The sequence below is a fragment of the Passer domesticus genome, chromosome 3 (genome assembly GCF_036417665.1).
Source record: "Passer domesticus isolate bPasDom1 chromosome 3, bPasDom1.hap1, whole genome shotgun sequence".
In the NCBI taxonomy this organism is placed as follows: domain Eukaryota; kingdom Metazoa; phylum Chordata; class Aves; order Passeriformes; family Passeridae; genus Passer; species Passer domesticus.
This window is the reverse complement of record NC_087476.1, coordinates 32292014-32317952: the sequence shown is the minus strand read 5'-3', so window position 1 is coordinate 32317952 and position 25939 is coordinate 32292014. Positions and strand designations below refer to the sequence as shown.

The 25939-nt window shown below is 38.1% G+C and overlaps 1 long non-coding RNA gene across 4 annotated transcripts in view; it reads left to right on the top strand.

Annotated features, from left to right (window-relative positions):
* Nucleotides 1-1381: 1381 nt before the first annotated feature.
* Nucleotides 1382-25939, top strand: part of LOC135296295 (uncharacterized) — a 112382-nt gene continuing 87824 nt past the window's right edge. For 3 of the 4 annotated variants that reach the window (XR_010358360.1, XR_010358358.1, XR_010358361.1), the window contains exon 1: nucleotides 20771-20864. This is a non-coding gene — a long non-coding RNA (uncharacterized LOC135296295). Of the gene's footprint in view, nucleotides 1855-20770; nucleotides 20865-25939 lie in introns of those variants that run through there. The other variant, XR_010358359.1, reaches the window with a different exon arrangement.

Genomic DNA, 25939 nt, shown 5'->3' with positions numbered 1-25939 from the left:
AGTAATCTTCCACTGCCTTCAAAGTGCCATTGTCTTGAGAACAAGGACAATGCATCAGCATTTTCTGTAAACATTGTGACAGAGATGGCACCACTGCTTCTTGCCATTCAGGGATTCCCCTCTTCAGAGAGAACATTCTGTTAAGAAAAAATGAGTAAAAAAACATCTAATCTCATAACCATGAGTCCCTCTTGACATGTAACTCATTAACAACTAACTGTCTGGCAATTTTATGAGCTCTTAAGGTTTGGAAATGGGTTTGTGTTTTGTGTTGTAACAATACAGAATCTTTTTGGTTTCAAAAATGGCACCCTACTGAAGACATCTTTTTCAGATCAATACCAGGTTTTCATTTCAGATCTCTATTCCAAGCTGCCATTAGAAGTGACCAGACTGCCTTGGATCTCATAAACCTTTCTATTGCAAAAACTTCCTCAAAATCAATACCTTGTTGCAAAAAATGTCTTTTTTGCAATAGGACTAGACAGTCCTATTTTCTCTTGGATAATTCTAAAGTGACAGAAAAAACTTACTTTTATATGAACTGATAGATGAATATTTTAGCACTGGTAGCATATTTTAATAAATTGTTTTCAGACACCTGATGAAATGCTGTTTGAAATGCTGAGTTCTTACTTCTGATTAAATTAAATAAAATGTCACCAAACTGGTGAGGCAAAAAAAAAAAAAACAACCCATAACAAACAAACAAACAACAACAACAACAACAACAAACAAAAAACAAACAAACAAAAAACAAAAACAACAAAAAAAACAACAACAACAACAAAAAACCCACAGGACAAAAATTCCCCAAAATGAGAAACAGGATGAAGAAATTTTGCAGTGGTCTGAAAAGCCAGGGTGAAGAATAAGACCAAAACTATCCAGGTGGCTGCATTTAAAGCAAACACCAGGTCACAATTCAGATTGATATCCAACTGATTCCAAGAGAGAGCAGTTAAAGTACAGATAAAGTAACTCAGACAAAAACTTTCTAGTGCAATTTTAGCTGGAATGAGCATGTGATTGCAAAAGCCAGTGACTGGTAAATTAATTCTTCAGACAGCCAAAAACACTCAGAAAAACTTAAGGAATTTGACGTCAGACTTCCTAATGAAGCTACTGGAGAAAGCGGGATAATGACGTTCAGCAACGTGGTTATATCCTGGTGTTTGTAGTGGCAGACTTTGACCAGGCATATCTATATACAGTAACAGAGAGGAACATTTCTTGTAATTTTTTATATCACCACCTACAGATGATGTTCTGTATCTTTATAACAAGATTCTCAAGCCCTTGCTGTTCTCTTTTTCATCCTCCCACTTCTTTTATTCAAGTTATAAGAGAGAGATAGGCTAAAAGATATGTGAAAAAGATCACAAATGTTTCAAGAATGTAAAAATTTAAAAGTACCTCCTGTGCATTTTGTAAATGTGATTGGCAGGTTATTCACCAATTAAACCTCAATTTCTAAAGCCAAACTGCTGATGTAGAAGATGCTGACAGAAGTGAAAAAAAATTTCTAATATGCATTCACTCCCCACGTCGCCTCAGAGCTCAGGATCTGATTGATACAGACACCTTTAGACTGAGAGGTGCTTGTCGGATCAAAGAGTGGTTTGGGTTGGAAAGGATCTTAAAGACCACCTTGCTCCAGATCCCTGCCATGGGCAGGCACACCTTCCTCTACACCAGGTTGCTCAAAGCCCCATCCAAACCTGGCTTGTTCATTTTCAGACAGATGCTGTCAGTGGATGTGTCTGCTTGGCCAGGCAGTGCTGTGCATCCAGCTGTCCCGGTGTCCATGATTGTGCCCTCAGGCATCCCCCTAACTCCAGACCATCACAAGAGGTAGGTGATTGCCTGAGCTGTGTAAGGCAGGACTGGGGAGGTGAGCTGGGGTGCTGTGGGCAGCTGGAGCTCCGGTGTGTGGGGAGCACAGAGGAAAGCATTTACTCTGTGGCACAGCCACTCCTCACTGCACACTTTCTATGCATGTCACTGATGACTCACCTCCTCCTTTCCGCTCCTCAACCGTGCCAGCAGAGTGGAATACAGCACACTGCTGCAGTGGATTGAAGAAACACAAGACAATTTATGCTGGGAGGCAGAGCTTCAGCCACTCATCCCTTCCAGGCCCTGAGCCTTTCACCAGTCAGAGCAGAGGGTCAAATGAATGGTCATTGCCCTCCCCAGATTTGACACATTGCTTGTAGTTTTCTTTCTTTGTTTTTGTTATTTGTTTAGGTTTTTGTTTGTTTGCTTCATTTTAAGGGGAGTGATAGTGGATAGGTGGGTACCTGGTGGCAGCCCAGAGACTATGCAACACATAGATGTAGGTTTTTTATTGCTGAAGATCATCTGTTTGAAATTGTTTCAAGTTACATAAAGCCTAATTCAAGAAGTCTACTCTTCTTGTATCCTTATGAAGGTGAAACGGGTTAATAAACAAAAAAAAAGGGGCGGGGGGGGAATAGGTGAGAAACTCCACCTGTGTCCTAAAGAATTGCATGCCTTCAGAAATATGCCTTCCCAGCAACTTGAGTGGCTTACTCCCACCTCCTCAGCATCCCCAGCTCCCCGTGCTCACTACATTCAGTACAAGAAAAGCATATGTGCCTGAGCCAGTGGTGCAAATGCAACTCCTGAAGCTGCTCTACACCTGGCACTGGTACCAGACCACCAACAACTGCAGCACTGAGCATTGCAGCATATAAATTTCCTGTTGGAACTTGCCCCTTATCTCTTGGGGTGATAATTCACCTCCTCTGAAAATGTATTTCCTTCCTGTGGATGCTGGGGTGCCTCTGGCTCTAGACTGGTATATTTCCACTTTAGACTCGAAGACGCTATGTTTTAAGAGGTGAAACAGTTTTTTTAAAAAAAATTACAGTCCATGCAGAACAATGCTGTATTCTTTCCTCCCACTTGCCTCATTCCACAGGAAAAAAAAAAATAGAAATCAGTTAGGAAGAGTTGGATGTCTTTTTGTGAAAAAAAACACTTGGGATCTTCCTACGAGCAGGAAGAGAAAGCGTGAGATTAAAGAAACTGTACTGCCTTTCTCACCTCCTCTGTAATACGCAAGACTGGATTCATGTTGCCACCTACCAGTGCAATTTGGCACTGATGTAGTTTACAGATTTCCATTTTGTTAATTCTCTTTCTCTTACAAGCCCTGTGCTCCTGTATGCTTAGGGGAGTCAAGCTTGGATAAGTCTCAAGCAGAGTAAAAGTAGTGTTAACACAAATATCATTAAAATTGTCATCAAAACCAAAAATATTGTTCTGTTTGCAGGTCAGGAGACATGCTACCTTTCCATTCTTTCAAAGATCCATTTGTACTATTTTCCTCTCCCTGAGCTATGGAGTCTGTGTAGCCGTACATCTGGGACTTCTCATTTGAGAATATATGAGCAGGTATTCCTTTGTGCTTTGGACATCTGCTTAAGCTCTTTAAATTTAGAAACAGAGTATTCCACCAGCAATAATTTTAGACGAATTAAATAGTATTTATTCGCAGCAGAACATCAGGAAAGTTCTTCTCTGTCACCAAGATGAATAGTACTAGAGAATTATGCTAAAATTTCAATACACATATGAAGTCTTGTTCATTTCAATCAATTAACTCAGGTCCCTGTTAACATGTCTTCCAGCTGATAAATTACTGCAGCTTTGGGACTACAGCAAAAACTGTACCTATCTTCTATTTTTAAATTATTTTAGTTAATAAATCTTCTGTGGTTTTTATACAACCACCCTCTAAAGGATTCTCCAGTTGGTCAGTTGGATGATGCATCTGACTTCCAGAACTCTAAAATTTTTCAGATTAGTAATACCTGCATTGAGCTAGTCATCATAGCCAGCTGAGATGTAAAACCTCAAAACAATGACATGTCCCATACACAAAGAGAAGAGAGAATAAAGAAAGTAGCTGAAAATATTAGATGTCTATTGTTCATATGCTAATGCATGATAGATATGAAGATTATTATGAACAGTACTATTCATCCTTATTATCCCCCCTATAGCATCATTATTTCCTTAACTTTCTTTAGAATAAATGTGAGAAAAACTTTAACAAATTCTTCTTAGAAGTCAGTTTTGGTGGCAGCTACTGTTAAAAAAAAATCTAGTAGGTTTTTTTTTTCTCCAACATAACGACAACAAATTAAATGTTTCATAGGGAAATGTCATGAATATGCCTGTATTTCAGTCAGCTCTTTAAATACATATAGTTTAGGACATATGCTCCTGCAGTTTATATTTGCAGAAACAAATACATACCGCCCTCTTTCTGGATCTTCTTTAAAAATCTACAAAACTCGATTAGATGGGCTTTGATCAAAAATTTGGATGCCTGAGTACTTAACAGACAAATTTGCTAACTGAAATGGAAACGGATTTGTTAAAATATTTTCAACATATTTTCTGAGATACAGAAAATAAAAATCCACATTTTGGTTTTGAAATCAGAATATGCTTAAAATGACTAAACAAGTGACATTTTCAAGACATATTATTGGATTATGAAGGCAAAAGCAAACAATGGTAGCAATAATTCATATCCCTGCTGAAGTATTTTTAACCTTTTTGCAGTCTCACTTTTTCTGACAGATCTTTCTTATGCTTTCTCAATAATTAAAATAAGAGGCAAGAAAAAAAGGGAACTTGGAGGTACCTGCACAATTTTTATGAAGTGTCTAACCAGAGCCCCCAGTAGGAGGAAACATTCCTCTCTGTCTTAAGTTTGGTGTTACATCTCTACATAAATCTTGTAGATAATCACATATGGCACTATTCTGCAAGATGGCAGGTGCTCTGTGTGAGATGCTCTGTTTTCTGAATTTTGAGTGGGAGTTGAGAAGTGGTTTGAACTGTGTTACACTATGATGAGAAGCTGAGCAAGAATTGTTTATTTTCATGTTTACAGTTCTGACTTATTTGAATAGAAAAAAAAAAAGAAAACAGACAGAAAGGGATAATTAAACTCAAATTCCTGCAATTATTTGACGCCTTTGGAAGGAGACAATCAGTGTATCCCTCATAACTGATTCAGAGCGCTTAAAACCAGAGGCAATGGGTATACTTAGGCTTCTTTAGAAATCCCCTTCTAGATGTTTTTACAGAAGATCCAAAAACTTTAATGCAAAAAGTTCAGAACATTTTGTCCAGGTGAAAAGATGAAGTACTTTGGGGAGAATTAGCTCCAGCAAGACACAGAAGAGGAAAAAACCCCAAACTGCTGGCTAGGAAACATTTCCCCTTCTGTACTTTCCTCGTCTTTGATATCAAAGCAAGAATTGCAATTTGAGTAAGATGAAAACATGTTCTTGATGTTCTGGTATGCCTGGCAAGAGTGGGCCCCATCTCAGAGACAGCAGTCCAGGAGCCTGACTGACTAAACTTCATGATGCTGCAGCAGGGAGCAGGTGCCAGCAGGCTGGGAAGCTTCATGGCAGAATTATGCTTTCTTGTTCTGTCACCAAAAGGGAAATTATTGCTAACAAGATAACAGTTGTTGTTCTATTTAAATTATCCTGGTAAAATAATTTTTTCTGACACCTATTCCCTATAATACGTCTAAACAACACATGAGCAGGCACTGTGCCACCCAATAAACTAAGCAAGACAGTTGTAAGTGCAGGCAGCTTGCAGATGATTCATTTTTGTGATTAGTGGTAATGAGCAGTGCTCTTTCTAGAAATGCAATGATTTCTGTTGGCCTAGTTTCATGGACCTTAATGTAGGTTTGAAAATAAAAATCCTTATTCAAAGCTTGTTCTGTCAGGTGTGGCACTATGGCTGGTGAAAAACTTGCATGGGATTTTATGGTGACTTTAACACACAGCCTGCTGTAAATCAGACTCTGACCGTCAGTGGGGGATAAGCTCTGACTCACTGGGAAAGTTGATGTGAATGTGGCAGCTTCGACATATTTTGGATGACAAGACTGTCTGACAGTTTGAATCCCACAGCTGGTCTTGTATAAGAGAGAGTTGTAGCCCACCCTTCCTCTGTTAGGGCAAGCAGAATTGCTGGCCATGATCTTTCCCACCATAACTGTAGGGGTGCTGGGACAGACAGTGATCATCTTTCATACAGGACAGGGACAAGGCATGGCACCAAACTGGCATACCTCAAGCACTCATACAAGTCTAATTATAATTTACCTAATAAAGTCTGCCTCTGACTCAAAAATCCCTAGAAAACATTTTCCTGGCTTTACCAATTCTCAGATCTTTCTTTGCTGGCTTCATGTTGCCTTTACTATGAAACTGATGAAAAGAAATATGCCCACTAAGAATGAAAACTAATTTATTTGCTTGTTTCTCTTGTTTATTGAAAGTAAACCTCCTAGTAGGTTGCCTTCATCCTTTTAAGTGTGCATGTTTTAGTAATGTTCTTGTTCTTTAAGAAAATGACGACTCCTATTCATTTCTCCACTCATTTCTATAAATATTGGAGTTACCAATTGTAATACAACAGACTACTTTTAGAAGCTCATCTGACAAGATAAATCATCCCCTCTCCTCACCACTATCACCAAAATCCCCACCAAAAGGTCCGGCAGTAGCTAGCAAGTACATAGCACAAATATAATACTTAAAACATGAAAAATTCACAATAAATAATACTTTTAGTAGTCAACACTTCAATAGAAGAGCTCCCTGAGCCTGAAATACAGAATAATAGAAGGTCACTGTTCAATAAAGAGGCTGCTTAAGTACTCCTAAATTATGTGTAATTCTAAAGCATTTTATTACATTCTTTTTGATCTCAATTTTTGCACAAACCCAGATTTAATAGAAAATCTGGTTTTTACCCTAAACCAGTAATTTACAAAGGAGCTCTGAATCAATGGACATTAAATTCTAATATTCTTTTGAATCATATGTGTTGAAGAGTTTGCCTTTTCAACTTTGATGATAGGGTTGCATGGGCTCCATATAAAAGGTTTTAACTGAAATTTGGAACACGGGAGCAAGACTGGGGTATAATTTTTTGCACTGCATGGAGCCATTCAAAGTTTTAATGTCTGTGCAAGGTACAATGATTATGAAAAATACCAAACCTCTGCTATTTTCTGGAAAATTACATGTACTCAGAGGGGAATTCCCTCTGTTTTCTCTCTTTTGTTCCCAGCTTCTTAAAAAATTGAGAGCCAGGGACAAAAATCTTCATACCTATTGGAAAACCATAATGTGAGAGCAGAAGCTGGCAAATTTAGTTTTTTGGGTGCCATGCTAATTTAGGCAGGCATTATAAGGGTACAGATAATGAATTTTTTGTTGTTGTTGTTTAAGCAATGCAAATTTCACAAGAACTCCCACAGAAGTCAGATGGTGTAGAAGAAAATTTGTTGGCAGAACTTTTATAGAGTATCCAGCAAATCTCATGGAGCCAAGAGGCCCAATCACAATACAGGAAATATTTGAATCAGGATGAAACAGGAACATGCCATGTCTCCTTATCATAAAATGTTGTAAATATTTTTCATTTAATTTGAAAAGACAACAAGAATTCATAACGTCTTCAGATTAATTGATGCCTTGTTCAAAAATAGTTAATCTCAGACAAAACTATGTTTATAGGAAATGTGAGGTGTGCATTTTTAAAAGAATTGTTGATATGGTATGCAAAATTGGAGGCGTGGAGACAAGGAAGAAGGGCAGAAAGAGGAAACTCCTTACAGGAAGATAGAATGAAGGTGAATAAAACTCACGATATCTGCTGGAGAGCACAGGAGCTGACTCAAGCTAAGAGTACTCTCATGAGTATGTAGGTTTTGTAGCATTTTGATGCATTACTATAGAAATTCTGTTTAAAGATAGAAATAAAACTGAATTGAAACAAACAGTAAGGGCATCTTTATGCATTAAGCAAATGTTTGAATCTGCCTCACTGGGACGACCCCACTCTGGGGAAACAGGCTGTTTGAGAAGGAAATTATGCCAAATATATCTTACTTCTGTGAAGTGTGGTTTGTGTGGACTGCTTGTTATCACCAAACTGAAATAAAAATTAAGAACCACCTAAAGCAGCTGCAGGCTATCACCAAGGCAGTGGCAAACAGAGCAGCACACAGTGTCAGCAGGACCTGGGCACCACAGCCATTAGCAGCTGAGCACAGGAATTCCAGTATGACCTCTGTAGAAAAAACTGATATTAATGATTCTAAGTAGGTTTGCATAGATCTGGAAGCAGACTATGCTAAGGGGGCAACAACTCAGAAGATGCTCAGCCTCCTCTGACTATACAGCTAAATAAAATAGAGCGTGGGAGAAGCACCTTCGTGCATCCCTACTGCTTGACTGAGTGCACACTGTTGCCTTAGTGTTGGGTGTCACTCAGAGAAATAGCTTAGACCAAAACTGACACACTCTGAAGCAATCCCTGGGTCCAGTTTAAAGCCAGGAATGCTGCAGACCATTGCAAATGTAGTGTAGACAAGACAGATTTGCATCTTTCCACAGCCTTCCAGCACAACCCAAATACCTCCAGTTTCATGCTATGAAAACAATCACCATAAACCAGTTTGACAGGCTGGATGTAGCTTCAGCATTATTTCAGAGACTGAATTAAAACAAATAAATAAAACTAAAATATATGCACAAACAACAAGCAGTGCATCCTAGGATCATAGTGCCGGAAGAGCATCATACAGAGGCAATAAGGAGACTCAGGACCACTGCAGTGGAGTGTGGATGCAGTCAGTCTACACCACTTCATTGAAGGCCACCTCTAGCACTGCTTTATTTAACTTTATAAGCACAGTTATTCAGGGACAGTGGTGAACTCCTTTTGGTAGCCACTCACAGCACAGGACCATCCTGTTCTTGCTGCTGAGCTGGACTGGGATGTGGATGCTCTCCTCTCTGCTCTCTGCTCTCTGACAGCTCCACAGAAGGATGGGTTACTCTCTTCCACAACTCTGCCAAAGCTCTGTTAATTTAAAGCCATTTGATTAACTCATTGCTTGAGACTGAAAAAGGCTCCTTCACTATGGAGAGTCACTCAGTTTTCTGTGGGGATCCTTAAGCCAAAGAACCCTAAAAATTGACTGCAGGCTTCGTTCTGTCACATTTTTGGCAGATATCCTAGAGAGGCCATCAGCTGACCCATGGAGAAGGGGTAGAAGGAAACTTGAGGTGAGTTTGGAAAAGACTCATATGAGGGACATACTGGTTTAGGATTTATGGGATATAGTGGGTAAAATATGAATATAAAGATATACAAAGAATATATGGTACGAGGTATCAGACAAGAACTCCTGTTAATCAGCAGGAAGGAAGCAATACTTTAGTGCAATTGCTATCACTTCTGAGCTGATCTAAGGAAATTAACTTGTTGGTCATATTCTCTTTCCAGCCATACACATCAAAAATACATCAAGCCTTCTGCATGGTCAGTGTTTTTAAAAGTCTCTATTCAGTAGACACTCAAAACTGAAGTAATAGAGAATATATTAGCAATCAATTTTACTGCACTGGGGTCAGCTCACTTTCCCAGTAACATCCCTTCCATATTTTATAGGAAATAAAAATGGGATAGTATGCCAAGTATTTCACAACTTCCTAGCTGGAGAACACCAAAACCCCAAAACATAAATATGAAGTGGATATTTACAGAGGGTGCATTTTTCATGTTGCACCTCTGTCTTCTGGCAGCAAGAATGTACACTCACATTGTGCAAATACACAGTGGACAAAGAGGATAATATACATCAGGGAAATCCTATCTTGCCATAACTGTATATATTTGTAATTCACTAAACTAAACTAGTTCTGACTACAAGCACAGTAAACCAAACCACATCAATGGCTGTGACAGAAGCATAAGGGATTAAATATGGGACTAAAAGAATATCTTAAACAGTTCATTTAGCATATATATTGGACCAGCACACCTTAAAATAATCTGAAAAACACTGTATCCATTTGCACTTTAAAGACTGAAGACACAATAAAGGCAATCTTTGAATTTGTGCTTTGTTAGGAATAGTCTCCATAGGCTCTTCATTTTATTTCAGATGCAGTGTTTTGACGTGTGATCAAGAAAGCTTGATACAATGGCAGTGAGCTGATCAATGCCCCTTCTTCTCCACTTCTGCCTACCCAAGAAGTATTTGGAGAGCTAATTTTCTTACGCTACAAAATTGTGATCCCAAATTTGCAACATCCTACAGCCACACCAGGACATCCCAGAAAGAGGGGAGAGTTATGAGGAGAGGTATTTTTTTCCTGGTTCCATTATCTGATGGCTTCAAGGTTTATCAGTATCAAATATTTTATAGGCAAGAAAGAAATACCCTTGCCACAGTCCACCTGTTAACCTTGTTCACTGTAGCACCTCAGGGTCCAACCATGGAGCTGTGCAAGCACAAAGGAATGGGTGGTCCCTGCTCTACACACCTTAGCATTGTGAAATGGGGCTGGAGCACATGGGGCCTGAGGCACTGCACTGCCACTTTAGACCACCTTTGAGACAGGTGCACCCCATCTGATCCAGCAGCCCTGGTGGCCTGTAAACTGACCCACAGTCAAAAAACCTCCCTAAATTCTGCCAGTGACACCAGGCTGAAAGTTAGGTATTGATCTGCTGTTTCTTCCTGTTTCTTCTCTCATCATTCCCTGCAAGAGAAAGGATAGAGCCTCGGGATTTCCTCTGATTGAGATAATCCGAGGTGTGTTAAAAAAGTGTCTTTTCCCCAACCCAGCTGTCTGAGAAGAGATCAGAAGTCTTCGGCTGTCGTTCTCAAGGTTGTTTATTATTTCTTATCTAAAACATTTTCTGTCTGGCCTGCTGAGGTCTGTTCTGCAGGTCAGTCTGAGGAACACTCCCCGCCCACAGGGCTGGTGCTGTCTTTTATACTACAAACTACATATTCGATATTTACAGTTATTTTCCAGTATCTATCATCTATGTTAGACTGTGACTTTGTACTCTAAACCAATCCCGAATTGCCACCATCACCGAGAAGATGGAGGCTAGGAAGAAGAAGGAAGAAGGACAGGACAATGCCCAAATCCCTCCATCTCGTCTCCTAGATATCCATAGTAAAATTCTTCAAAATTTCACCTTGCACCCTGTGACAACTACTCTTATGCTATCTAAACTTTTGTGACTTGTAATTCTTTATATAAAGTTGGTAATTTGCTCCATGGGTTGCGATCGAATTCCCAGGTGTCTTTGGCTTCCTGCCAGGGTCTCCAACCCCCCCCCCCCCCCATCCCGCCAGGGCTTTGAACCATCCAGGGCATCCAGAGGGATGTCCTGGTTTCCAACAATAGAGGAGGGCATTGCTTGTGCTCCTGATCCCTTAAGCACACCCTGCAGCTGACACCTGAGTGTCAGCAAGTTGCCCCTAGAGCTGTCCCTGGGCAGCAGTGTTGTTCAGGGAGCATGCAGAGCTCAGAAAGCCCATGGCTTTCTGTGGGGTGGATGTCATTCCTCTCTGGCTGAGCTGGCAGGGCTTCAACATCCTTCCTGCACATTTCCACATGAACTGCTGCCCAAGCTGCCACACCATGCCCTTGTTGGCAGTGTTGTTTGCTACCAGCACTCCCTAAGGGCTTCTTTTATACATAGTGGCGGCTTGGCTCCCATTGCTCCTGACCCCAGAAATGCCTCACCAGCATGAGCTGCAGGGTCCTGGCAGCAGCCATAATAAGTATGGTTACATACTTATAACACAAATTTATATACACAATTACACACAATTATAACACATACATAAGTTTAGGCAGTTTAGGCATATTCAAGTTTAGAACATTATTTGACTAATGTGTGTGTTTTCTTGCAGAGGTAGTTTGAACCAATTACACTGAAGCTGTTTTAAACTGCGGTCAAAATAATATCTAAAACTTTAATTTCTACTTCTTCCCTCCTGAGGGAGGCAGGGAAGAAGTATTAGAGAGAGTTGCAGTTACATTTCTTTATTTCGAAGAAAAATTGTGTATCCTTTGAAACGCAAGAAAGCGAGAAGAGATTCTTTCAAGACTCTGCCTTGTTCTCCTTCCATAATCTCTTTCATGGTTTACAAAGGGGTGACAATGTGCCATAGCATGAGAATAGCAAAGAACAAGATGAAGGGCTTTCTTTTGGTTTGTTGCTGTACAGTCAGTGGGTGGAGCATCACAATCAGGGCTCACATCGCACATTGCCTGCAGCAACATTCAACTCTGTAAGTATGTACAAGTGAAGAAATAACTCCCAGGTAAAGAAGAGAAAGTGGTAGTGATTGATGTCTTTCTTACTTCATGTGCTTCCACTGAGAAAATCTTTCTTCTCCTCACATAATTTTTTTTTTCTCTTCTGCTGAGAGCTATTAAGAAACTAGAGCTGGAGACAAGCTGAAAGAATCAGTCTGAATAATGTGTATAGAGATCAAGGATAAGATACAAACAGAATTAAACATTTCTGAGTTGCAGTGGCAACATTTTTGAATTATTTGTGTCCATCAGCTGAGTCCATGACTGTGTTCACTTAGCATGCCCCAGCCCCAGATAAAAATAGGGTTTCCTAAAATTGGGCATGGGCAACCATGGTTGTGAATCACTTGATTCACTCACTAATTGACTGCAGCAACTTAGCTCTCATCTTAACAAGGCACCATCAAAACATGAATGTATTTTTATATGTGACAATATTCACATGCTCTGGAAGAATATTAACACATTGACCTACTCAGTTTGAAACTGGTTATGGTTTAATTCAGATACTGAAGCTGTCTGAGTCTCAGGAGATCCTTCCTATCAGAAAGTGCCTTCCTCACCTCACTGATATTGGAAATGGCCTTATTTGGGACATATTAGGTCAGTGAGGCTCAACACCTTTGTTGGCAGACAACATTAAAATTAAGACATTTTGGTTAAAGCTCTGTAGCTCTTAAAGTAGTATGGCAACAGCATCTTCTACCCAGGCTGCTTTGGGGACCCACTTATAGACCAGCATGGAAGAGGAAGTGTGACTCTCCTCTTACTACAGATGGGGAGCAGTACAGTCAGATTCTCCAGCTCAGTCCCTCACACTCTTTATTATGATTTAAGAGCAGAACTAAGGAAGAGGCTCTGTTTGTCATTACTTTTACACATGAAAAACACAGTAGGACCTCTGAGGCCATGCAGTGTGGTTACTGTTACAAGTCGTCATATATTTCTGCATTCTCTTTGTTTATTTTTATGCAAGAAAAGTTTCAGACAATTGTTACAAGTTTATCAAACCAGCGTATTCTCTTAGACTACTCAATGTAGAAAACATGCATACTAAAGGAGTAATATCCACACGCTTCAACCTTGATGTCATTGGGATGTCATTGGGATGAGCTGTCAAAAGGCAGAATCAAATGCAGAAATGTTATTAAGTGTCTCTCAAGAGTACAGATGTTCATCAAGAAACAGGAAGTAAGTTTTTTGCATTACTAGTGCTACAATTCAAATGGCCTGGTATGAAAATAGTCCTATAAGTGTAATAAAGACCTCTATGTACCCTGTACAAATTATTATGTCTGCAAATAGATGGTGGAGCAAATGGAGAAGAATTATTCCTTTAATAGTATGTCCATGATCCCCTATGATTTAGGAAACATAATTGTTCTGCATGGTCTGGAGGAGAAACATAGAAATGTTAATGCATTATTCTCATTTAATTATCCTGCTCTTCTCATATTATTGTAATTCAACACTTAATTTATCCTGAAAGCTAATAGCTCAGTACAGGAATTCAATGTCTGTTCTTTTTGTCCTGGAAGCTATACTTTAACAAAAAAAAAAAAAAAAAGAAAAAAAAAGAAAAAAAAACCAACAAAGACTGAACATATCTGCAGAAATACAAAAGAGAAAAGAGAATATATGAGTGTTTTAATATAGTCCCAAAATTCAATTTTGCATTCTGTGTTAAATACCATTTGAGAAAGAGAAAAGGTAATTCACTGATGCTCCTGATCCTGATGAAAGATATATAGAAGATTTGGAGAGAAAAAAATAGTGATAAAGGATACCACGCATGAAATTCAGGATAGTCACTGAAGGCAATTCTTAAAAATGTATTGTTTTGTGGTCAAGAAATCATGCATTATTAATTATAGACAGCAATACTCATAGAGAAACATTATCCTGATTGGGTAGCACAGTCAAGCAGTCAGTGAACTAATTGATTTTATTTATATCTGCAATTAAATGTAACAAAATGGTGCTACCATTATTGATAAGGACAAAAGGAAAGGTAAGTTGAGATGTCAAGTTCCAATAACCAAATTTCCTCTTGAAATCAGAGGAAGTGTGGCCTAAGTCCCAGTGCCACATTTTGGCTCCAAATTCAGCTTAGTTTGATGAGCTTTACTGGGCAATGTGTCTTAGGGAACTGAGTCACTGTGAAGATATAATGTTTACAAATTGGGGAACTCAGCACATGCAATGACTTCAACACCTGGAGCCTTGCATAGACATTTTTAGTAGCAGTTTTGGAAAGTATCTATCATATGTATGAATCTCCAGAGGTACTAGGGATTAACTTCTCTTATCCACAAGGGAGGCAGTTTGCATTCACTGCAACCCTGAAGTGTGAACTAGGAGATTGAAAGTGAGAACGTAAACATCCTAATCCTTGTTCTCAAGGATATTGCTACACAATATCACTAATGTTCTGAAACATGCATCTAAACTTAAATAGCCAAAGCTATACATTTTTAGATATCTTGTGGACATCGTGGGGTATCTCTATTTAGCAACAGGAGAAAAACATCTGTGTAAATATTTAAGCAGTAATATGATTATGTTTTCCCCCAGTGACCAAAAATTCAGGTTTTAGGATTTGAAATTTCAGCAAATGTATTCTCTTTCCCTTTGTGATTAAGACTTGTAATGAAACAAAGCACTTTTTTTGTTTTATTTTGGTTTGGTTTTTTATTTTGGTCAGAGCTGTATAAGTATTCAAATACTCATACAGAATTGTGAGGGTTTTATCTTGTAATTATTTCAGGACTAGCTAAAACTTCCCATCTGTTAAAAAGATTACTACTATTGATAACTCAGGAATAAGCTGCATACATCTTTTTTCAGGCAAAAAGCCAATACATGATTTAAAGGAATTAGGATATATAGAGAGGAGATTAGAGTCCTTCATAGGCCTTTTCTGCTAAAGGAAGTTGAGTAAGAGACTCCATACAGGCTCACAGAACTCTACACTTAGCAGTGGAATTCTGCCCTACTGTAAGTGAAATAAATCTAAATTTTCTCTTCACACATCTTCTTCCTCCCTATTTAAAAACATGTATTCCTCTCTGCTTTGCAGGAAAATACATTTTGCACTGGAAGGGTTTGTATGCTCCAGATATAAAATTTGCGTTGTGAAAAACATAATTACAGCTGGCACTCATCACCTCTGTGTGCTGCTGCTCTTGTCCACACTGAGCAGGGCCCTGAGTATTCCAGAAGAATGGTGTTTTATTTGCTGGGGATGTAAGTCACAACCCAGCATGAACAGGGTCTCTTCAGTGAGCAATTAGTTTCTCTTCCAGTTTTTTAGTTTTAAGAGGCCTTTGGGATTGTCAGAGCCATTGACCAAAATAAACAGTAAATGTTTTAAAAAAGGAATCTGTGGCTTCACAAGACACCAACCCTTGCAGGTCTTGGAGGTGTTTTGTTAACTATCCCCTTCTGGGTCCCTCAGGCAGCATGCTGGACTTAGCTTCTTGATGTTTCATGAAGCTGAATGGATTGCTGACTAGTATTGCATGACTTTTATTTCCCATTTTATTTCTATGTCTAGCTTTGACATTGCTCACACCCCTCCTTTGCAATCCACACCCCCTCAAAAAATGTTCTGACTGAAGCCATAAGGCAACAATCTCATTCTCAGGCAAGTTTCAGCATCTCCTTATGGTTCTTGGAGAACTTCACATTTCTTGCCAGGCCTAAGTATGGATGGGAGTGTGAGAGTAGGTGTATGGGTCTTTTCAGCCAACCCTACCAGCAGGAAAAGCTGAGTTAGTCAGAGGTGCAGAGGAATTGCATGTGATAGGGAGGGCTGAGAGAACAAGTTGTGTGAAGAGGTTGGGTGTACTATCAAGAATCCAAAAGCAAGATAGGAGATGATTTTTATACATATTTTTCCAAGCCTGCTAAGCTTGCACAAAAGGCTCTATCAGAGTACATGAAAAAGGTGCAGAGCTGTTAGGAATCTGCTCCTAAAAATTCCCATGTCAGCTCTTATGTGAAGAGGACTGGCTGAATTTACAGGCTATTTCTTTGGTAGATTAGTTTAGCATCTGTTGATTGAATGCAAAAGATTCACTCTTCTTTATAATAAAAGAGAGAGACAAGGAAAAAAAAAAACAAACAAGACAAATATGAAATTAAGGACTGAACCATGGTGACACAGTCTAGCTCTTCTTACTTGAATGGTGGGGACCTGCCTTACTTTAGAATGGACACCATCCCAACTGCAAATTCCCCAAAGGGAATATGATACACTTCTGCTCTTAAAATGAGCTGTTCTGAACTATAGTTTATAGTATTACTTCTCAGGTCCTCTCTTCTCATGAGAGAACATGTAAGCTGGGCATGGTTTATTTTGACAACTAAAGATTTATGATCCACGTGCACTGTGGGAAGCGCTTTCACTGTTGGCTGTCATTTTAAATTGAGTGCATGTTGAGCCCAGTTTGCATTTATCATTTCTGCTAGGTTCCTTCCTCAACTGTCACACTAAATCTGTTACAGAAAAATCCTGTTTTTAAATGGAAGTCAAGCAGGAATATCAGCATTGCTTACAAAAAAATGAACTCTAACAAAACAAAAACTTGCTGTCAGTTTGCTATGCCTTTCATCCTCTTAATAGTAGCCTGAAAAATTACATTGGCCGAGAAATTTTAAGGATGTCAGCTTGCAGAAAGCAAGAAGTAATCACTTACACATATCTTTTCATAACCCAAGCCATTTAATTTGCATACTCACAGTTGAAATGGGTCATAAATTCTTTTTAAATGGGGGATACTCTGTTCAATTGGTTTAAAAGTAATTTATTTGCATATTTTATTGCTTCTATATTTATGACACTATTAAGATCACAGTGAACTTATAAATCTTCAAATACCTGCTGTAACAACCAAATCTTGCAAATCTCTTTATAAAACAAAAACTTTCAAAGGGTGACACCTTATCACTTTTCTATTTTCACAAACAAATACAAAAAAAAAGGCTTTTGGACCTTCATATCCATTTAACAAATAAAGAAATTTTCTGGGTCCAAGCTTTGCCTCACTTTCATTTCTGATGTGCAGAGCACTCAATTTCCTATTTGTATGCTCCCAGCCCTCTCTACTTTCAGCTCTGGAACTGGAGTTTGCGCTGGCATTCCTCACCTTCCGCAGCTGTAAAATGGGCAATATATTCCCCTGACACTAGCCAGAGACCTCTCCAAAGTGAAGAACTCAAATTATTTCAAATATATATAATATGTAGAAGTATTAGAAGTGTTTCTAAAATGAGGTAATAGTATTTTCCCTACAAAGAGACACTTAACTATGATAAAAGAGCAAATTGTGTATTATATTCTTTAAATATATATATTTATTTTTTTTCTATGTCCAGTACAAGTTTTCTGGAAAACAAAAACTATCCTCTAACTCTGTTTGAAGCTAAAAGCACATTGAGACTTGTTCTCCTTCAGGAAATTAAAATGAAACAATGGGTTTTTGCTAACACAAAAATAAACATAAAAAGGGAACACAGTTTATAGGAAAGGGACATAAGGACAATAGATTTACCATTTTGTTCAGAGGTTCACTATTTTAGCATAAAAGATTTTAGAAAAGTTTCATTTGGCTGTGATTTTTTGGTTTGTTTTGGGGGGAGCGGTTGGGTTTTTTCTGGTTTTCTTTGCTTGTTTTTTAGACAAAAGAAAATGGAGCAGGATGGTAAGGAAGTAACGACTATCAGGATTAAAAAATTGTCAGAAGTCAGTAAGAAGAGCATTACATACTCATTTACATCACCTTTCAGCCAACAGAAACTGTTCAAAATGCACTCCCACAAGAAGCAGATTAAGTCCCTGCTCTTCCCAGAACAGGACTGGCACTCCTTGTGCCAACCTTTTCCATAGGGTGTGACTTCCTATGTAAATCAAATAATAAAATTCCTATTATTCATCTTTCCAGAGAGAGTAGCACCTGAAGAGTAATAGCCCAAGAGTTCCTGTGCCTCTCACAAGCACCATGAGGCCTGGGATGGGATGTACACTTGTGAGAAATTATGAGCCTTTATGGCCTGGTGGCATTAGCCTTTGGGGATTCAGCTTCATGCAGTCCCCTCCCACACCATCTGGGAACCTCTGAAGAGCAGCCATCTCCTGCCTGGGATTTGCTTACAGCATTGTGCATCGCCTCAGCTCACTGGAGGATGAGTTATGTTGATATTCAGCTGATCATAAATAAATAATCCATGCAAAAGCTATAAATTAAACAATAACAGAGCTGTACTTATATTCCATTCCTGCTTCTTCCTGCAAGGTTACTGCCTCTCTAAAAGACATTTTGCTAACCTTTGTGTCAAATAATCAAAGATGTAGAGCAAAAGAACTATCAAAGGTAATTCCAAAAAGCACCTCACAGTATTTTTCATTTCTCATTGAAACACTTGCAAGGGTAAAACATCTGGACATAACCAAATATGTCCATCAAAGAATAGAACTCCAAGGTTGCTTCGAGGTTGATCCAAAACATGTCTAGATATTTCTGTTGGGCAAACAAAATAATTTGTTTCTAGGTACCTTAAAATTAAGTTACATCACTTTTTCCTGCTGCAATGCTCAAAGAAAATAAAAAGAACTCATTCTCTCTGGATCCCTTAGACTGGTCTCTCACAGTGGACTACATTCTTACTGCTGTGCCATTACCAGTGTTATTGATTGCACCTCACTAGTCCAGGCAAGTTCACAGAAGGAAGAGAATTCAAATGGAGCAGCTCAGAAACATCTGCATACAGCACCTTGATTTGAAAACCCCACATCTTTCAATCTGAGACTGAAAAACTATTTTTGACAAATAATGAAAAGTAGCTATAATTAGTGAAAAATCCCACAAGTAACATCCCTCTGCCCCACAGACCCTCCAATTTTAAATCAAAAAAGATAGTCAGTACAGGGAATTTGTCAAGGTGCAATAGTATTTTCCGTTTACATTGTGAACAGAAAATTTATAATTAGAGTTACAGTATAGAAAAATATTTTAGAAAGGTAATCTGGTTCCATATCATTTATCAACTGGTTACATAAAATTTCACTTTTCTGCCTTCTTGGTATACCTTGCCATCCTTTCTTTTGCCAGTTTGCTGCCACCTGGAGCATTTAACACAATGCTCATTTTAGTGGGCCTCTCTCAGAGTACAATGTTTCCATTGGAATCGCTAACGCCTACAGATAAGGCTTGAGTCAGTAATGTAGTCAATTCTGAATATAAAATAGACAAAGGAGGTTTGATGTAAGTTGGGAAATACTAATCAAGCCCTGTGAATCAAGTATTAAACACCACCATTACTTTTAAACATATCAACACAAAGTACAAAATTACTGGTTTACAGGACTCAAGCAATGAATGCATGACTTTGGAGGAGGTTTGGTTATACAAGATTAGGAGGAGAAAATGCAGTAGTTGAAACAAAAATACTCCATGAAGAAAATTTAAAAAAAAAATCACTAACTTCTCTCTACCACAGTAAATTTCAAGTCAAATGTGTGCTGAGGGCTTTACAATCAATCAGAATCTGATCTTGATGAAAAGCAGTCAAAAAATAAGCAATGGCTTGCTTCAGATTTGTTTCTAAGTCTTTCTTTTCTACTGAAAGGAAAGTCACACATGTCCTTAGGGGAGAATTCAAATTTTTCTCTGATGTTGTTGGTTTGAGAAGAAAAATGAATATTGAGACACCATGTTCCTAAGCTCTGGAAATGCCATGTGGACTTGAAATACATGGTTTGCATTTGTAAGTGCTGTCACACGGACATTGCCTCTCATCTGAACACCACAAAAACAGAACAGCTCATACCACCAAGGACTACTGTTTGAAGAGAGAATGTAATTTGACACAAGGTCTCTAAATCTGGAAACAGAGAATTTGAAAGAGTTCTGTTTCCCTTATCTTTTTGGTTTTAACAATTTAGACAGCCTTAAAAATTTTGATGACTGACGAACACATTAATTGGGAGTGGGGGTTTGAAGTCACTGATACATTTTGACAAAAATTTGTTTTATATTTATATTTAAATAGATGGAAAACATTTTCACCACCAATTTCTAGCAATTACCATTCTTAACAGCTGTGTTGTTAGAACCTGCAGCTGCTTACTAAAATTAAATTCTTAGCAGTCACAATGTAAATGTGATAAAGAAATCAACAAGAATCTGAAAATATTGCAACCAACTGCAGAGCATTCCAAGGCTCTCACCTTTGAGACAATCCAAATAGTAAGTTAAAATGATTGCAGGCAGTATAGAGGCTGATTAATGTCAGTAGAGGAAGAAACACAAAAGAACATCAATTTTGTGAAGCTGAATGTGAAATAACTGTATTGTGATTTTATACCTGCTGCTAAAAAACAAAAACCAAAAAAAAAAAAAAGAAAAAAAAAAAAAAAACCCAAACCAAACCAAACCAAACCAAACCAAAAAAAATTACTTAAGAACTATGTGTCGGATCAAAAGGAAAGGAGGGAGAGGGAGGGAAGAGAACTATTGAAAACCAAAATAAATGTATCACTATTTGCTTCCCAGAAATGCAGGGAGGTCTTACTTTTGAGGGCATGAGAAGTAGACTCAAGCTGAAGCATGAGAAGAAGGAAAATTGGGCAAGTAAAATGCTTAGGTAAGACTATTCTGAAATAATTGAAATGTTACATTGCTGAAATGCTAACTGTGATATGCAACCTTTGCCAAAGGATGGAAGGTGACAAACATACCATCAGACTTTAAAATGAACTTTTGGAGGTGTCCTGTGACTGGCAGGATATTTTAAGCTTGAAGTTTAAAAAAACAGGATAAGTAAAAAATATTTGAATGTGTATTCATGGGTAATTATTATAGCCTTTAAAGGATACAACAAAATGTTTGTACCAGGGAGTCAAGTGCATAAATCTGTTAAAGTTCTGTGAAGTCCATAAATGCGTGAATAGGGTCACTTCAGGGAGTATACAATTGCATGCAATTTCTATTTTCAAGGTCTTCCCCAGATTCTCTTTAAGAAGGCACATGGGTATAAGAAAGGAATTGTCTGTCAAAGGTTCTTAGACTGGTAGGAACCCAGATGATAAAGGCTACACATATATTTATTGCAAATTGTCGTATTTGTGGGCGGCTACCAAGAGGATGTCCAAGAGATTCACTCTGCAGCCTACATGTTTAAAGATATCCTTAACAACTGTGAAGAAAGAAAATAAAGTAACATAATGAGAAAGTTTTATTATAAAAGACAATAATTCAGGTTCATAAAAATTTGAACTGTCTATAAGATTTGCTTGATCATCTTATAATTCACTCTGACTGGCAATAAAATGACAGATTCATTCAGTGTTGAAAATGCAAAAGATGAAAAATTAAGTGAAAAAATCCCTAAATAAATATACATAATAATTGATTGCAAATTAAATTTCACCACTTTCAAGGAAGACCTAGGAGTCTTTGTAGATGGTTAACTGAATGTGTGAGCTAAATGATAATCAAAATTGTAAAAACAAAGGTAGGAATTATTAGGCAGGAAATAGAAAATGAAGCAGAAAGATTCATTCTTCCTCAGTATATCTCCTTGATGCAGACACCTCATGAAAACCTTATGACTGCGCAAAACAAAGGGACATAATGGAACTGGAGGGATGAGTAGAAAGACTCACCAGGAATGTCCGGAGAAAGGATTAGGGTTCCTCAATTTGCAAAAGAGCTTTTAAATAAGGAATGCCTCTCTACTTCTCATGTTATATATTTATGCTAACAGGCACCTAGGGAAGTGAAAAAGCAAAAAAACTTCAAAAGAACATGACAAGGAACATTTTCACAAGATAAATCCTACAATCAGATCAAATTAATCCCTCTCAAAAAGCCCCAAATTTATTAATGTCCAAAACAAATAATGAAGATCTGCACTTCTGTGAGTTATCAAGATACACTTTCACTAATTGTTTTGAACTAGAGTTATTGTCTTTTAGCACTATTCAGCATGAACAAGGGCTTGAAACTTTCCCACTAGGTATTCCTAGATGTCACAGATGCAAGAACAAGCTTATTTTAATGCACTAAAATTTCAATATATAGAAAATAGAGAAAAGCAATTCACACAAGCAAATAAAAATAATTACAAATATCCCTTTGCTCTGCAAATCCATTTGTTCAAGCAAAAAAGACATTTTTGGAATGCGAGAAGTTAAACCTAATGTCAGATGAGAGGCTCCAAAACCTGTAATAGCTTCCAGAAAGGGGGATCAAAACAAATTACAGGCATTTGCAGCAAGCACAATTTCAGATATACCTTGACATGGGTCAGCCAAATCAAATGTCTAAAACCTGCTTATATCAGCTACTTTACAATCAATACATGCATAATTTATATCTTCTAAGTTGAAGCCACTGAAGCATTTAACTTTATCACCAGAAGAATGAACCTTTGAAAATAAAAAAAAACTGTGTCATGCTTCATTTATTCTTTTCTCTGACAGAACAACTGACCCTGGTATTCTGTTCTCTTCAGGCCTTGGTAAAACAGTGAAAGTTAGAAAGTATATCAGTGATTCCTGTGTGGCACATTCTGGATGTCCCTCCTTTTACATGTATACCTACAATATTTGTGCTAGGCAATCTAGTGGCATTTAGATCAACTTATTCACCACTCTCAGTTGAACTCTAGTCTGTGGTACCTCAAGGAGCAACTCTTTCCTCAAATGTTTACTGTCTTGAATACTCCCTCTAACAAGATCAAGAAGCTTTTGTCTTCCTCTAATAACCATTGCTTCTTTCCAAAAGTGAGTAACTAGCAAGAAGATAGCTGTTTTGCACTCCTAAGCCAAACATTTGCTTGCCTGCAGAGAAAAAACCCTGTGACAGCATATGTGTGGTTCAGCACAGCACTCGGAGACATCTGCCACAGTGATGTGTTTCACCAGCTCAGACCACCAGGGACCAACTAAGAGCACTAAGTTAGTCATCAAGGCTAACTGTAAGACATGAGTCCCTGGTGCTGTCAACTCACAGCTAATTTAGGATATGACTATTGAGGACCGAGTGCTGTGAATAACTAATGATAATGGTTGCTAAAAGTTGAGAAATTTATTTCTGGGGAAGCAGACTGTTAATGAATTTTAAGTTAGTGCAGTTTTGTTCTGAAGTGCTAACATGGCCTGATTTGCCATCCTCTGCACTTGTGACATTTTCAGAGTTTTCAAATATCTCAAATAGCAAAAAAATGCTGTTTCTTCCAGCAATATTGCCAACTCTGTGCTCCTCTGTTTCTTTCACATAACTGAGCAAACCTTTTACAAGATCCATTCTCACTCCAATATTTCAAAGGACACGATTGCTCACTATCTTCTTACTTGACAGGAGACTGTTTATTTCTACTGTTTATTTCTACTGTTCAGTTGATGCTAGTTTCTGCCTAAAAGTGTGACTGTTCTTTTCAGCCAAGCTTTTCACTTTTTGAATCTCCTCCTTAATCAAGACCTAATTTCTCTCTTTCCTTCACAGAGATTTACTTTATCTTGGCATAAAAAGTTCCCTAAAAGGGTGTGTCAAGGAGCTATATTTTCTAATTTTTTGTAGTAATTTTTCAGGTTCTCTTAGAAATACGAGATAACTTATTAAAAAAACCTTTTAAACTTTTTTTTCATTTTTTCATGTTTGTATCACCTTAGTATCCTTGCTACAATCTGAAGACTTTTTCAATTGTGCAATTTTCCATCCTTTCTCCCATGCTTTTGGCATGCTTGGTTTTGTTTTGCACCGCCAGTCTGAAGAGGCAAAAGGAAGGAGAAAACTATCTTTGTCATAGATTAAGCACTAACAGTGACCTGAAGTTTGATGTGTGGGTTAAAAATGAAATTTGATTTATCACCAGAGTGCGTTGGAGAGTTCCTACCTGAGCTTGCTGTACTGTCTGATTTCTTTTGATACTTATGAGCCATTCCTCAGCTTTCAAAATGTCAGTCTACACAGGAAACATTTCAATATTCCCAGCCAGAAAATGTCACTCCGAGCTGGATTTCTTTGTGAAATCATGTAAACAAAAGGCCGTCAAAGCTGGTGAAATTGAAAATTCTGTGAAGTTAAACATGTCTCAGAGGCCCATTTCCTGCCTTCTGGCACTGATCCTAAGAAACACAAGTTCTCTGAGCATATATTCCATTAGTGTATGCTAAAATTAATCTGTGGTATTAGTAGCAGGGAGAGGTGTGCTGGAGATAAGATTAGTTTGTTTTGAACACTGTGTTTCATTAGGATGCAAAAATATCAAGCAAAAGAAGGAAAAGAAATAATCGCCCCTGGAAAAAAAGAACCTTTGTCACACAGTCTGCAGGGAGTAACCATGCAGCCAGGATCCAGTTAATACAGAAATAAATGCCCCTTTAAGCAAGCAAAACTCAGACATAGCTAAGAGAAATCCTTCAGAAAGGAGAATAATTACTACGTTATCTTAAGACACACAAAAAAAAAAAAAATTGGCAGAATGTTTCAATGTTTCCTTTAAAATTACTTCTTATAAAAATACATAAGGAAGAAGTGCATGCACACACACACACACACACACACTCACATCTGCATGTACCCTTGAAACTGCAGTGAAATTGGTTAGTACCAGTAACTGATTTGTCTAATGACCTTTGTGGGTTTTTTAGCAATCAGTGCTCCTTACTTTGAATATTAACAGGAGCCTCGAGATGGGGCACTCGAAGGTTAGTGCCTTCTGAAACAATCACCCATTTGGAAGGAGACTAATTAACAGATTGCCTTCAAGACTGTAGCGTGGAAAGGGTCCGCGGAAAAAGGTCTGAACTTACTGGTCAATTTAGAAAATAATAGACAAGCTTTGGGTTTCAAAGGCCCTGAAACCAAAAATTTCAAAGTCACTTATAAGCTGAGAAAAACTGCTTTGAATTTAGCAAAGCAATGTTAGATCAGCCACCAAAGGGAAAAGGTAGCTGTATTATGCAGGGGGTAGAGCTAGCAGAGAACAATAGCAGGAAAAGGTGAGAAAGAGATTATCTCCTATAGATAAACGAGTGAGACAGGGTATTTATCACCAGTGGTAAATGGAAGGGCTGTCAGGAGCTCGGAGGAAGATTACAATGTGCTTTAACACTAATATTCCTCTTCAGTCTAGGATTTTTAGTATCTAATATAGTTGAAGATTTCTTATGCCTGTCTTTCTGGAGTTGCTTGCTATCTCTCCCTCGAGCATTAGCAAGACAAGTGATTGTTTCATAACAAAATGGTAATTCCCTGTTTTGCATGCTTTATGTGATCCTTGTAAGAGTTAATTCTGATGGATGGAAATGACATTGATTTTTCCACACATCTCACATTTGGTATGTTGCTGGAGTACATTGTGTTGTGGTGTGCTTGTATTAGACCTGCCTGTAAGATTTTGGTCATTCTGCAATATGCAATTCTGCATCAGGAGACAATGCCACCCTACCTATCACCTGCAAGGTTTCACATGGCACTCTCTTTTCCTCCCTCAACAACCTCTTGTTGAGGTGAAAATAAAAGAATACAACAGGATAAATGAGAAAAAAAAAAAAAGATTGATATATCCTTTAATAAAAAGAGGCTGGGAAGTAAAACTAAAATCTCTAAAATTTCTATTCTAGTAGTGTAGTCTGTATGGATAAATAATGTGCACAGTGAAGAAACAATCTTAATTTTGCAGTCTAAAGACAGGTTTTGTACTAACTGGTC